General features: G+C 33.2%; 1 long non-coding RNA gene and 1 pseudogene across 1 annotated transcript; both read left to right on the forward strand.

The window, feature by feature from the left end:
- The first annotated feature begins 1,861 nt into the window (after window positions 1–1,861).
- LOC134684084 (uncharacterized) lies at window positions 1,862–8,136 on the forward strand. Its single transcript, XR_010101165.1, has 3 exons — window positions 1,862–2,113; window positions 3,042–3,170; window positions 7,005–8,136. It is a non-coding gene; the product is annotated as an uncharacterized LOC134684084 (long non-coding RNA).
- On the forward strand, window positions 2,638–2,755 carry LOC134685830 (U2 spliceosomal RNA; annotated as a pseudogene).
- Window positions 8,137–13,187: the final 5,051 nt, after the last annotated feature.

Genomic DNA, 13,187 nt, shown 5'->3' on the forward strand with positions numbered 1-13,187 from the left:
TGTGAGGGACACACCTTCTGAAATTAAAAAAAAAACTATATTGAAAGCTGTTTATTAAAATATGTTGGCTCTGAACATACTTTGGAATTATTAAAAAACTTATGTAAAGTAAAAAAAAACATTTATTTCTTCATTTTTTTACGATATTTTAGAGTATGAATGTTGAATAGGCGGTCTAGGGACATGCCATTTTGGTTGTTTTGGACCATTCAGGAGTCAATATCTTATCAATCCCTCTAAAAATAAACTGTTTCTTTGCTTTAAAATGTTAAATCTAATTCAATGTACTGACTGCACAAAAAATTACTTGCAAAGATCAAACACATTTTTTTTAAGTGGCTGGGACAAGAAAATACGTTTTTATTGAAAAACGCCCATATATGGTTCTTTCCGTTTACGTTCCGTTTTCCGTTTCCGCCGTTTAGCAACACCCAAATTATATGCATGCCAATATTAAACAAGAGTGCACGCGCTGAAATGTCTCGCCTTCTTTACTTATAATTGATATTATGTTGATAGTCCTAAATATAAAGCTGTATTACAACTGTCACATTAACTTAACTTTAACCAAAAAAACTTAAAATTGAGCAATGAACTATGCAAATGAGGTCAAGGCCAAATGAACCATGCCAGGCATACATGTACATCTAATAATTCTTCCATACAACAAACATAATTGACCTATTGCTTATATTTTAAGAAAAAAAGGACCTAAACACAAAAACTTATCACTGACCGATGAAATGTAAAAACTAGGTCATTGTCAAGTAAAACCTGCGCAACTGACATATAAATCATAACATATTTCCATACACCAAATAAAGTTGACCTATTGCATATAGTATTAGAAAAACGACTAGAACTCCCAAACTTAACTTTACCACTGACCATGAAAATGAGGTCAAGGTCAGATGACACCGGACAGCTAGACATGTACACCTTACAATCATTCCATACACTAAATGTAGTACACCCATCGCAACCAGTATAATGAAAACAGACCAAAACACAAAAACTTAACTATAACCCCTGAACCATGACAATGAGGTCCAGGTCAGATGACACCTGCCAGCTAGCTACACCTTACAACCATTCCATACACCAATTATAGTAGACCTATTTCATATAGTATTAGAAAAAAAGATCAAAACCAAAAAAAAAACATAATTATAACCACTGAATCATGAAAATGAGGCAAAGGTTAGATGACACCCGTCAGTTGGACATGTTCACCTTACAATCCTTCTATACACCGAATGTACATGTACTACTCGTATTGCTTATAGTATCTGATATATAGACTTGACCACCAAAACTAAACCTTGTTCACTGATCCATGACATAAGGTCAAGCTCAAGTGAAAACTGTCTGACGATCGAGTATGAGGACCTTGTAAGGTACGCACAGACCAAATATCCTAGTTATCCTATTACTTATAATAAGAGAGAATTAAAAGTAATCATTGAACCATGTAATTTAGGTCAAGGACATTGGACATGTGACTGAGGGAAACTTCGTAACATGAGGCGTCAATATACAAAGTATGAATCATCCAGGTCTTCAACCTTCCAAAATATAAAGTTTTTAAGAACTAAGCTAACGCCGCCGCCCCGGATCACTGTCCGTATGTCCAGGCTCGACAAAAAATATGTTATAAAGATAATCATATAAGCAAAATGTTACGAAATTTAACTTTCAAAATAGTATGTAAGTCATTAACTAAATAAAAATATGTACATGTGTACTTTTTCTGTATATCTTTCTTAGTATTCTATTTAAGGAGTTTGCGTAAATTGTATAGTTTTACTCATTGTTGTAAATAATTCTACTTCTCGTGAATGTAAAATAAGTTGCATTTTTTTGTTTATGTCTGTTCTCTAAAAAGTTATTTTCTTTTCTTGTAATGTAATATTTTTGTTGTCGCTTGTTTGTATTTATAACAGCACATGTCAGTGTAATAATGTATTCTCGTTCCTAAAAAGAAACTCTATAAATTTTTAGCGTTACGGAAAAACGCGGGGAAAAGAATTACGTCCCCTTCTACTGTTTCAATCATCGTTAATAGCGACGTCGCCTCAGAACGAGGGCAAACGATGGAAACTGCAGTCGGCCGGTAAGTTTTTTCCTCCTTCTAAAATTTATTTAAACATAGCTATATCGGTCAATTCCTAAAAAAAAATAGAACAGATGAACTGTTTATGTTTGTGTTAATTAAACGAGACAGTGAAAAGTCCGTGCTGATTGTGAAAAAGCGTTGAATTTATTTTGTGATTAATGAAATTTCCAAGGCTTTAAAAACTGCGTTCGTCGGACCTAGGATGAATCAACATGATCATGTTATTTCGTTCGATTAAGATTAAGATTAAATACGTATACGTATGATATACGTTTAAAAATGTGTTCTCGCTTTAATTGCGACTTGCCGTATTTCACAAGCCGCTTTTTATTCTCACACTCGTTTTGTCATGCAGATATCGTTTCATGCTGTCAGGTATTTAAAGCAAATCAAGATCTCGTGTTTCGTGTGCTTTTTGTATATAAATTTGCAAAATTTGTGTAGCTTTGGTTAAAATTAAAACACCGTGTTTGAGTAAGAAATAGGATTTGTAGGCTTTGGAAACTCGGAAAGATTTGAGTATCGCTTCTCGGCCTTTTGGCTACGATCAAAGTGTAGTATCTGATTCTTATCAGCTTAATATCTGAAAAAAAAATGTAGGTATGTAAAAACACCTAGTTTCGTAAATAATGACCTAACAACCATCAGTAAAATCCTAAACATAATACATGGATATAATCATAAAAAAAATCAAACAGTTCAACTTATAAGTAAATGACTTGGTTATAAAAAAAAGTTGACAAATCAAATGCATTGATCTTTTATTTCTTAAAGTTCATTCATCAGATACTTTCAAATGCAACAAAGATATATAGATATTCTATGTTTGTTTTTGGGCTGACTAAAGATGTGAGGAAATTGTTTTAAATGTGAATTCTTGTACATAGGTATTTACCTATTCAGCCATTTATAATGTTTTTCGCAGAAGTGATAGTTCGTAATTCAGCAATAGCATCTCTTGTTTACTTTCTGTCAATGGTACTCCCGCAACGGAAAGTAGACCCACCAGGAATTTATGAGAAGCATATTAAGGCAGTGTATGGTTACAATGTTGGTAAGTGTTAAACTCAACTTTTCGTCCGTCCAGATCGAACAGAATTATATTTGAAAGATAGTTCATCAATCCTAGGTGAATTCGTAGTGGCGGATCCAGAAATGTTCATAAGTGGGGGCCCACTGACTGCCTAAGAGGGGGCCCGCTCCAGTCATGCTTCAGTGATTCGCTATATAATATAATATTCTATTTATAGAATGATGTCTCTCATAACTCTTTTACGAGTGACATAAACATCTATTTATGTTTTTATGATATACATGTAAATTTGAAGCATCATTAATGTAAACAAAGACAATGCGAAAAATAATCTAGTCAGGAAAATTTGCCTCTAAATGTTTTGAGGTTTGAAAAGTTTTTGCTGGTAAGGAAAAAAAAATCAAATAAATCAAGCAATTCACAAATTGCATATTATGTATGCTTAGTTTTCGCTGACGTGCCAATTTATGATCTTGGTTGAAAAATTAAGGAGCTTAAAGAATGAAATATGGACTTTCCCCCCGACATTTGTTAATAATGAAACTTGATACATAGTACACAATGTACCAAGGTAAATAACTGCCAAATTGGTCTTTTTTAACATAGTGTTATTTTCTTATCAAAACCATTGATTTGAAGCAAAACGCGAACATGTTTTATTTTAATTTTTGTAATTGTAAAAATCGTAATTTTTACCAAACAAAAAAACAAAAATCGATCTATGAACCTCAAATTTTGAATGCATTTGGAAATATTTGAGAACTGAATACTCATTTTTGAAATTGTCATCTTTTCCCGCTGAATAAATTTGCCCCCTGTGTTTAATACATGTAACTCGGTATTTTCTAATTTTCCAATTTGCTCCGATTCTGTAAATCATATGCATTTCATTGGATAATGTATCAGTTTTTCATATTTATTTTATTTAATGATAAATTGGAGTTCAAACTTGCGTATCGTTTCTTTTGTTGACTGGTATATACTAATTTACATTAACAAAATGTACTTACTTCCCTTTAATATGGCTATTTGTAATTTTCTCAATTACACATCATTTAAAATATGTTCAGTAAATCAAGTTTAAAAAGTAAACAGACGCTAAACAATCATCATGCAGATGATAGCAACATGACACGAAGTTTCTTCAGGAAAATTAAACTGCAAGAAATCAATTGTAAATATACCAAAGCATACAAAATATTGTTTGAAATATAGTGCTTCACGTCACCTTTTTGATTTTGCTCCTCCCCTAATGAAGTATAACTGAAGGTGAGGATGCCGACCTTTCCCACATACTGGTGGACAGTGGTGTTCTCCTGGATATACTGTGTTAACTCACAGCGGAGTAGAACATAAGCATTGCCTCAGCCAGACACACACTACAACTTTGGGAATAGACCTGTTGGGTTGTAAAAATGCCCAAAATGATGTCAACGGAAAGGTGACATTTCAGTCTATGGGTGAATGAGAGAGTGAGTGGATGAATGAGAGAGTGAGTGGGTGCATGAAGGAGTGAATGAGTGGGTGAATAATAGAGTGAGTGGGTGAGTGAATGAGAGAGTGAGTGGGGGTGAATGAGAGAGTGATAGTGAATGTGAGAATGAGAGAGTGAGTGGGTGAATGTGTGGGTGAGAATGAGAGAGTGAGTGGGAATGAGAAAGTGAGAGAGTGAGTGGGTGAGAATGAAAGAGTGAGTGAGTGAGTGAGAATGAGAATGAGAGAGTGAGTGGGTGAGAATAATGTGAATGACAGAGTGGGTGAATGAGAGAGAGAGAGAGTTAGTGGGTGAAAGAAAGAGTAAGCGGGTGAAAGAAAGAGTGAGTGGGTGAATGTGTGAGTGGGAGTTGGTGAATGAGACAGTGAGGGAATGAGAGAATGAGTGAGTGGGTGAATGAGAAAGTGAGTGAGTGTGAGTGGTAGAATGAGAGTGTGAGTGGGTGAATTGAGAGAGTGAGTGGGTGAATGAGTGGTTGAATGAGAGAGTGAATGAGAGAATAGTGCGTGGGTGAATGAGAAGTGATTGGGTGAATGAGAGTGTGCGTTGATGAGAGAGTGCGTGAAAGAGAGATTGTGGTGTGCGAGAATGAGAGTGAATGAAAGAAAGCGAGTTAAACATGCCTACCACAATGAGTGGTTAAATGATGAAATTAAGGAGGGCATGAAAAAAACTGCATTATTATCATAAGAAAAAAGATACATATAACTATAAATTTTTGTGAAACAAGGTTCAATACCTAATAGAAAATTCAAAGCAAAATTTAATACTGATGTTTTTAACCATGAAAAAAGGCAACAGTAGTATACCGCTGTTCAAAACTCATAAATCGATGAAAAAAAAATCGGGGTAACAAACTAAAACTGAGGGAAACGCATTAAATATTAGAGGAGAATAACGACACAACATTATAATGTTACACACACAGAAACGAACTAAGCATTAGACAAAATTCGACGAGAATAACAAATATAACATCAAAACATCATAATATCTAATAAAATTTGTAGATTTAGCTAACAGAGTCCTTATATTTGTATAAAGTAACATTCGTTTATATCGGAAAATTGTTTTAACGTTGAATAAGCTACAATTAAAAATTGCTTGCTAGTCCCTCTCTGTGATTACCATTAGATAACTCTGGTTCATTTCCCAATCAATATATCGTCAAGGGAAGATACAGAGTTCTATTTTCATTCATAGTCTTTTTTCAAAAATGGTGAACGGTTCTTTATATTGGTATGTAATCATTTTAAACGTTTCAAATTTATGAAATTATATTCGTACATCAATGTTTTTCATACACCAATAACAAAAAACTGAAATATATTGAATTGATACATTTTGTAATTATTCAAAATTATATCAGAAACCTAAACCTAATTATAAAATAATAAACCTGTTAAAGGGAGACAATACTTGCATAACTGTTTCGAATTGGCACATAATACAACGGAATGTCACTCTTGCATACACATGGCACATCGATATATTAATTAACTGTGCAATCGTGCTCCACCTTCAATGATGATTCTAAATTATAAATGGAACCAAACGTTGTTAATCTATAAATAGTGAAGACTAATGAACGCTAACCCACCGTAAAAATATTTCTTCACAATTTTTTAAAACTTCCTCAAAAAAATGCTCGAGCCACTTGACTTTCATAGCTCATAATTAACGTTTTTACACAATATTTGAATAAAGTAGTTAAAGATTATTCGCTTCTCAAAGTGTAAGACGCAATAAAAATCGTATGCTTGCACCCTCTTACCAAAATACGGATTTAATTAAGTCCTGAACATTTCGACATTTCTTCGTTTATTTTTTTTATCAAAACCGGTTTTAAACAAAAAATTTTAATCACAAGTACGTGTTAAGATCCGACTAAAAACTTATTTCCCGATATGGTCAGGTAAATTTGCTAAATCACGTATTCTAATGAAGAATGATAAATAAACAAACAACAAGTTTATGATTTTTGAAAATTAATAAGAAATTATTAGAATTAATAGTAAGAATACTTCACGAACAGCGTGTGCAAAAGGTTTAAAAGCAGCTGTAAAGTTTCATTTTCAGAAAAATGTACCTTTTAATTAACATAATCATTAATGTTGAATAACTTAAAAGAAACATGTTTTGTCAAATTAAGTTTATTTTAAATTTCACTCTGCCACTTTCGTTGTGCTGTTCGTTTACTCGCGGTTTTCCATCGGTATATCGAAAAAATTACCACAAAAGAGTAAGTAACGGTGGTCAAGCATTGCTATTGGATCGTGAAAGATCTGGTATCGGAACATGAAAGCAATTAAATACAATTCAACTTCAAATAAAATATACATATTTTCTGATTCTGACAGTGCTACATCTATCCTAGAAGTGATTCTGACAATGTTATTTTCGAACTGAGTCTGACAGTGCTATCCTAGAACTGGTTCTGACGGTGCTTCCTTAGAACTGAGTCTGACAGTGTTACTCTAGAACTGATTCTGATAGTGTTACCCTAGAACTGATTCTGACAGTACTTACCTAGAACTGAGTCTGACAGTGTTGCCCTAGAACTGATTCTGAGAGTTCTTACCTAGAACTGAGTCTGACAGTGCTACCCTAGAACTTATTCGGACAGTGCTACCCTAGAACTGAGTCTGACAGTGCCACCAAAGAACTGATTCTGACAGTGCTACCTTAGAACTGATTCTGACAGTGTTACCCTAGAACTGATTCTGACAATGTTTCTCTAGAACTGATTCTGAAAGTCCTACACTAGAACTGATTCTGACCGTGCTACCCTAGAACTAAGTCTGACAGTGCTACCTTTGAACTGAGGTTTGATTGCGCATGTCTGAAAGGAAACAAACGTTTTTTGAAGCTCCGATAATAAATATGACTTGTGATTTTCTCAGGAAAACAGCTTCCACGTGTGACTTTAACATGATTGAGTGCCTTTGGTTCAGTGTTTGTACGTTACGGACATCAACTATATAAATTTTGAATCATATTTAACGTAAAACTAAGATGTGACATTGAACAGGTATAATGTTTTAATAGTACCATTCGAGGGCACCTTTTAAAAATAAACAAACAAACATTCCGATGATGATATAGACTATGTTACTCGAGTGTCCGTCATTAAAAATCAAACTTGAGATATAATATATTTGTGTCCTATACTGATTCCATAAATACAAAAAAGCGAAGACGTAGAAACTCAGCCAGGCCATCCCCCCAACACAGATTGCCATAAACAAAAATTTTACCAGAAGTACTGACCTTGATAGCTCTACTGATAGCATGGTAGCTACCAACCAACAACCCATGATTGTGACAGTGATATCACAAAAATAGCTATATCAGTTAAGCAAATGTCGACTGATGAATTCAAAGTCCTTATTGAAGAAAAACAGAGGCCTATTCTCTTTGAACTAGCCGAAATTTTATTTTGACAGTGCTACCTTAGAACTGATTCTGACAGTGTTACCCTGGAACCCAGTCTGACAGTGCTACACTAGAACTGATTCTGATAGTGTAACCCTAGATCTGATTCTGACAGTGTTACCTTAGAACTACTTCTGACAGTGCTACCTTAGAACTGATTCTGACAGTGCTACAAAAAATGTACCCTAGAACTGATTCTGACAGTGCTATTCTTAGATATCAGTCTGATAGTGCTGCACTAGATCTGAGTCTGTCAGTGCTATACTAGAACTGATTATGACAGTGCTACCCTAGAACTGATTCTAACAGATATTCTGTATAGTCTGATAGAAAACACATATTTTTCGATATATATGCAACTTACATCCTTCACTTAAATTCATTGGTTAGTTTTTCATTAAACCTTTTTTTTCAAATCAGCTTGATCTAGAGACGTAATTAATAATCGTAACCGTAAATGATTTCTTTGTTCAACGTGATTGATACATGTGATATGCATATAACCTTTTTTAATTGGACGTTACAAAACATAGGATGAACATTAATTTTTGGAGAGAAATAAACACAGAAAGGATTTATAGGTAGCAAAGAACGTTATAACAGAAAGAAAACAAAATTTGCTATTTTTTTTAATTGTTTTATATTGATTTTCAAGGCAAACTTTAAGGTACAAATCACACAATTTTAAGAGGTGTAACTTTAATCTAACCAGAAAGTATCAAAGTTAGTGAAAGTATATAATCATTTTAGTCACACAAAAATTACAGACAATAGGACTGTATGTATCTTGTACCTCGTGTTTCTGAAATTCTTGTGAGTTGCGTATGCGTCTTTGAGATGTTTTTGACACAGACAAACAGACAGACAATCGTACATGCACAAAACTCAACATAGAGATCTAAAGACTAAGCAACACGAACCCCACCAAAAATAGAGATGATCCCATGTGACCCGGAAGGGTAAGCAAATCCTGCTCCACATGTGGCACCAGTCGTGTTGCTCATGTTAGTACAAACCCGGTAAATAGTCGAATTCGGTAGGTCACATTCGGTATAGTAATGTTCACAGTAAACTTATTAAATGATTTCTGTAAAATGAATCAGAAAAAGCGTGATCTATGAACAAAAACAAATCCCTGGAGATCTCCGTAAAATGAAAAACAAAAGGCATACTTTATATGCAAAAGCAAACTTCAAGATCACGTTCTTTTACACGATTTCCTATTGCTGTAAGAGTAAGGTAAAATACAGGATAATCAACATACATAATGAATGACTTCGACTTCACGATACTGTAATATCTTCTAAATAGAAGAGATGTGTTGTTAATTTTCATTAGGCACCTTTTTTACCTTCTTATAGTTTATATATTTCACACCTTGTTTCCTATACACATGTCTCTAGTGACGTGTTAGAGATAAAAAGACGCAATGTATGTATAGCGAGTAAATTATTAAGTCACGGATTCCATTACCACAAATTACTTCAAACTTTTACTTACATTATGTAGTTCTTTCATATATTTATGATTTGGTTTTGATCATTGATTGATTAGTTAATTGATTGATGTTTAACGCCACTTTCAGCAATATTGGATATTTCAAGGAAGTCAGTTTGTATAGGGGGGGGGGGGGAAACAAGGGTGTCCGGAGAGAACCAGAGACTTCGGCAGAAACAATTCTGTATAGAAGCTATTACAAACGGGATATCACATCCTAATGTTTACAGTGGTGCTGTTAATAAAGCTCGACTATATATATACGATCCTTGTTGTTTCGTTGATAATTTGAAATAACTAATTCATAAAAGATTTGATGGGTTAAACATTTTCCAATAAATTGTAAAACTGTGTGTGTGTTGTGCTGCTACACCAATGGCCCAGATTAAGGATAGTTAAGCACTCAAAATTGTGATTTGCCCCGCCATATTCCCATGTCGGGAACCTGTATACTTAAATGGTTGTCGCTGATTGCTGTCTGCCATATTTATATTTAGGTTGTTGTTTTGTCAAAAATTTACAACAACAACAACAACAAAAATTGTACAGATTGAAAGCTTTATTTTCATTCTTTACGTTGTTTTTACTTGACCAAAGACCTGAATGTCCTACCACAGAGTAGGTATCCTGTCTAAAAATTATAAATTCAGGAGTCAAAATTTGGTTACATGAAAAAAGTCTATTGCGATTGTGGAACAACGGACAAAAATGCAATATTAGGAAGTTACCATTTGTTTTTTTCTGGGGGGGTGCTAGGATGTTTTTGTTTCAGTTAATGATGCTAGTATCTGATGCAGGTGCATTGTATTGTCAAAAACGAGAATGTTTATGTAACAACAGTATTTTACTTTCCAAATATAGCTTAAGGGGGTACATAACACCTAAGATAAGATGACTCTTACTCATAGTCCGATTCTTTGCTACGTTTTAAAATCATGTGCAATATGCAAGCTTTTAAAAGATCATGATCAGAATGTTTACATTTTTGCTAAGAGCAGCTGTACACCTATTGCTATTCATTTAATCTTTTAATCCATTTAAAGTTACTCATTTTCAATAAATGAATCTTCAAAGAGACATAAAAGGGAAATTTCAGAGTGAAAAAAATTACCAAAAGAAAACCAGGACGTTAGAAAAGTAGGGAAACAGAAAGGAACATAACTGTTTTCGTTTTTTACTTGCCAATGCCTAGGTCTTACATTAAATAAAATAAAGTACAAAATGTCAAAATTCTAAGGATTATACCATTGCTTTTATGGGGGGAGGGTTAGAATTAAAAATGTTGTCCTGCATTTTTTTAATCATTGGAAAAAGGGGGAATTGCACCAGGATATTTTTTTTAAGCTCAGGATTTCGGGATAAGGGAATTCTTTTTTCGAACTTCGGAATAGCGGGATTTAAATTTATTTAAACTTGGGATTTCATGTTTTTATCCCGGGATTTCGGGATCAGGACCCCTTCTACCTACCCGGCTCCCCCGTCTGACATCATTTCTTGAATTTTAATTTTTTATTCTTTAGGGACCTGCAATTTTCATTAGTTTATCCTGAAATTGTTTACATAGATTGTAATCTGCTTGTTATGCCAAATTACTGTTGCTGTTTTTGTTTGCTCAAATGCGTGTCTTGCCTTTTATCAAATTTCATCCAAGCCTCTGACAATAAAATGTTAACTAAATAAATAAAAAAAAACATGGACAATTATACAATGCTTCTGTTCCTAAATCTTCGTACAAAATTGATTAAAATCAAAACTAAATGGACTCCAAAATACTTTTTTTTAAAAACCATACATGTAGTTTTTAATGAAATATGGGCTTAGTAATTAATATACGTAGTAATGTTAAATAGGTTATGAGTAATTTATAATAATTTCTGGCATATATTTTTGAAGTGCAATTGAATATTTTATTACATGATTTATAAAAAGTAAGAAGATACCGAGGGGGATAATCAACAACCAGTGCATCATTAACATGTCATGGAACAAAGACAAGAAGAAGAAAAAAACATCCTATTCAGTCCACAAGACAATACACACATGTATGCACTTTCATATTAATCTGAATAAAAAAATATTACATCTTTCTAGTATCTTTTTTCAACCTTTATCCTGACAGGTGTAGAAAATAAACGGGTGTCTTCTATTCCGTCCGCAATTTTAGGGAAAGAAAAGTCGATATTTAGAATTGTGGTTGAAACTGAAACTACACATGTATGATATAAATAGAACATGTTATTTTTGCATTATCAATGAATTTCGAAGGGATAGCAAAATTTGTTATTTTTCTTTTATTGTTTTTTTTTGGTCATGTTTGTGTATCTTTCCGATCTTTTTTTTATCAAATGCAATTTTGAAATAAATATAAAAAAGAAAGTGTGGTGTTATACTGCAAGTGACAACTGATTTTTTTTACTTCTCAAGTCTCAATTCAAGATTATTACTGAATAGAGTAATCGTTCTTTATAATAACAAGAGGCCCAAAAAATAATGTGAAACTTGTAACTGCCGTGCTTTTAACTAAAAACCAGTTGTATCTTATTTTCATAACCTCTGCAGAAATACTAAAAAAGTTCTATGTTTAACGAACTTGATTTCACAATATAAGGATTTTGCACATTCAGCTCTATTTCATCTCTCATGAGCCGTCATTCTTTGCACGAATAGTTTTGTTCTTAAGTTTTGAATTGTATATTTTTGTATTTTTGAATCTGTAGACCAATAAATTGAAAATCTTGCTCATGTAAAGCATCTGCCAACTTTAAAGCTTTTCCCAATGTATCATAGGTTTTTTGACATGTCAAATCAAAAATCAGTTACATCCTTTTTTTGCCCCTGCAACTGAATGTCAAGGAGGGTGGAATTGTTTTACCCCTGTCCGTCTGTCCTTCTGTCCGTCCCATTATTGGTATATATTTGGCATATATATAACTCCTCCTACTGTCTGATTACTAGGATATTTTCACCTTGCTGTCTGTTGAGTAGTTAAGTACGTACAGTGCGCGCTTCAATAGAAACTATTCCTTTTTCAAACAATTTTATGAGACTACATTTTTAAAATTTTAAAAAATTTTAAAAAATTCTTAGTTTTTTGAAAAAATTAAACGACACAATTCTTCTTCTAATACTAGAAGCACAGCATTCACTTTTCGGGGCTGATTCTCACACCCCCTATTAAATTTCAGGCAAAATTTTAAATCTAGAATAAAAAACTACAAGAAAAGGGTATCAGTGAACTAATATTTACCTTAGCTATCATTATTAGCTATGCTATTGTCAATTTAGGATTAAGTTTTAAAAATTTGAACATATTTAACCCCATACCCATATTTCAGAAACTTCCAATTTTGGCTGATTCTAGTATGTAAAAGAGGCTATATTTGAGTTGCCAAATTTTTTAAACCTATGGTTCAAATCTTTTTAAATTTTTACAAGATGTTAAGGTTGGCCTAGTTTATCAATGAAAAAAAATTAAGAAAAATTAAACGACAGGATTTTTTTGGGGTATAGTGTTGGGTACCCCCTTAAAGTTTACATTTTTAACAATTTGTAAAAAATCTATATTTTGGGGCCAAAAAGGGGTCTTACCGGGCCTACTTCTTTGAAAAAAA

This window comes from Mytilus trossulus, chromosome 9 (genome assembly GCF_036588685.1).
Source record: "Mytilus trossulus isolate FHL-02 chromosome 9, PNRI_Mtr1.1.1.hap1, whole genome shotgun sequence".
NCBI classification, from domain to species: Eukaryota; Metazoa; Mollusca; class Bivalvia; order Mytilida; family Mytilidae; genus Mytilus; species Mytilus trossulus.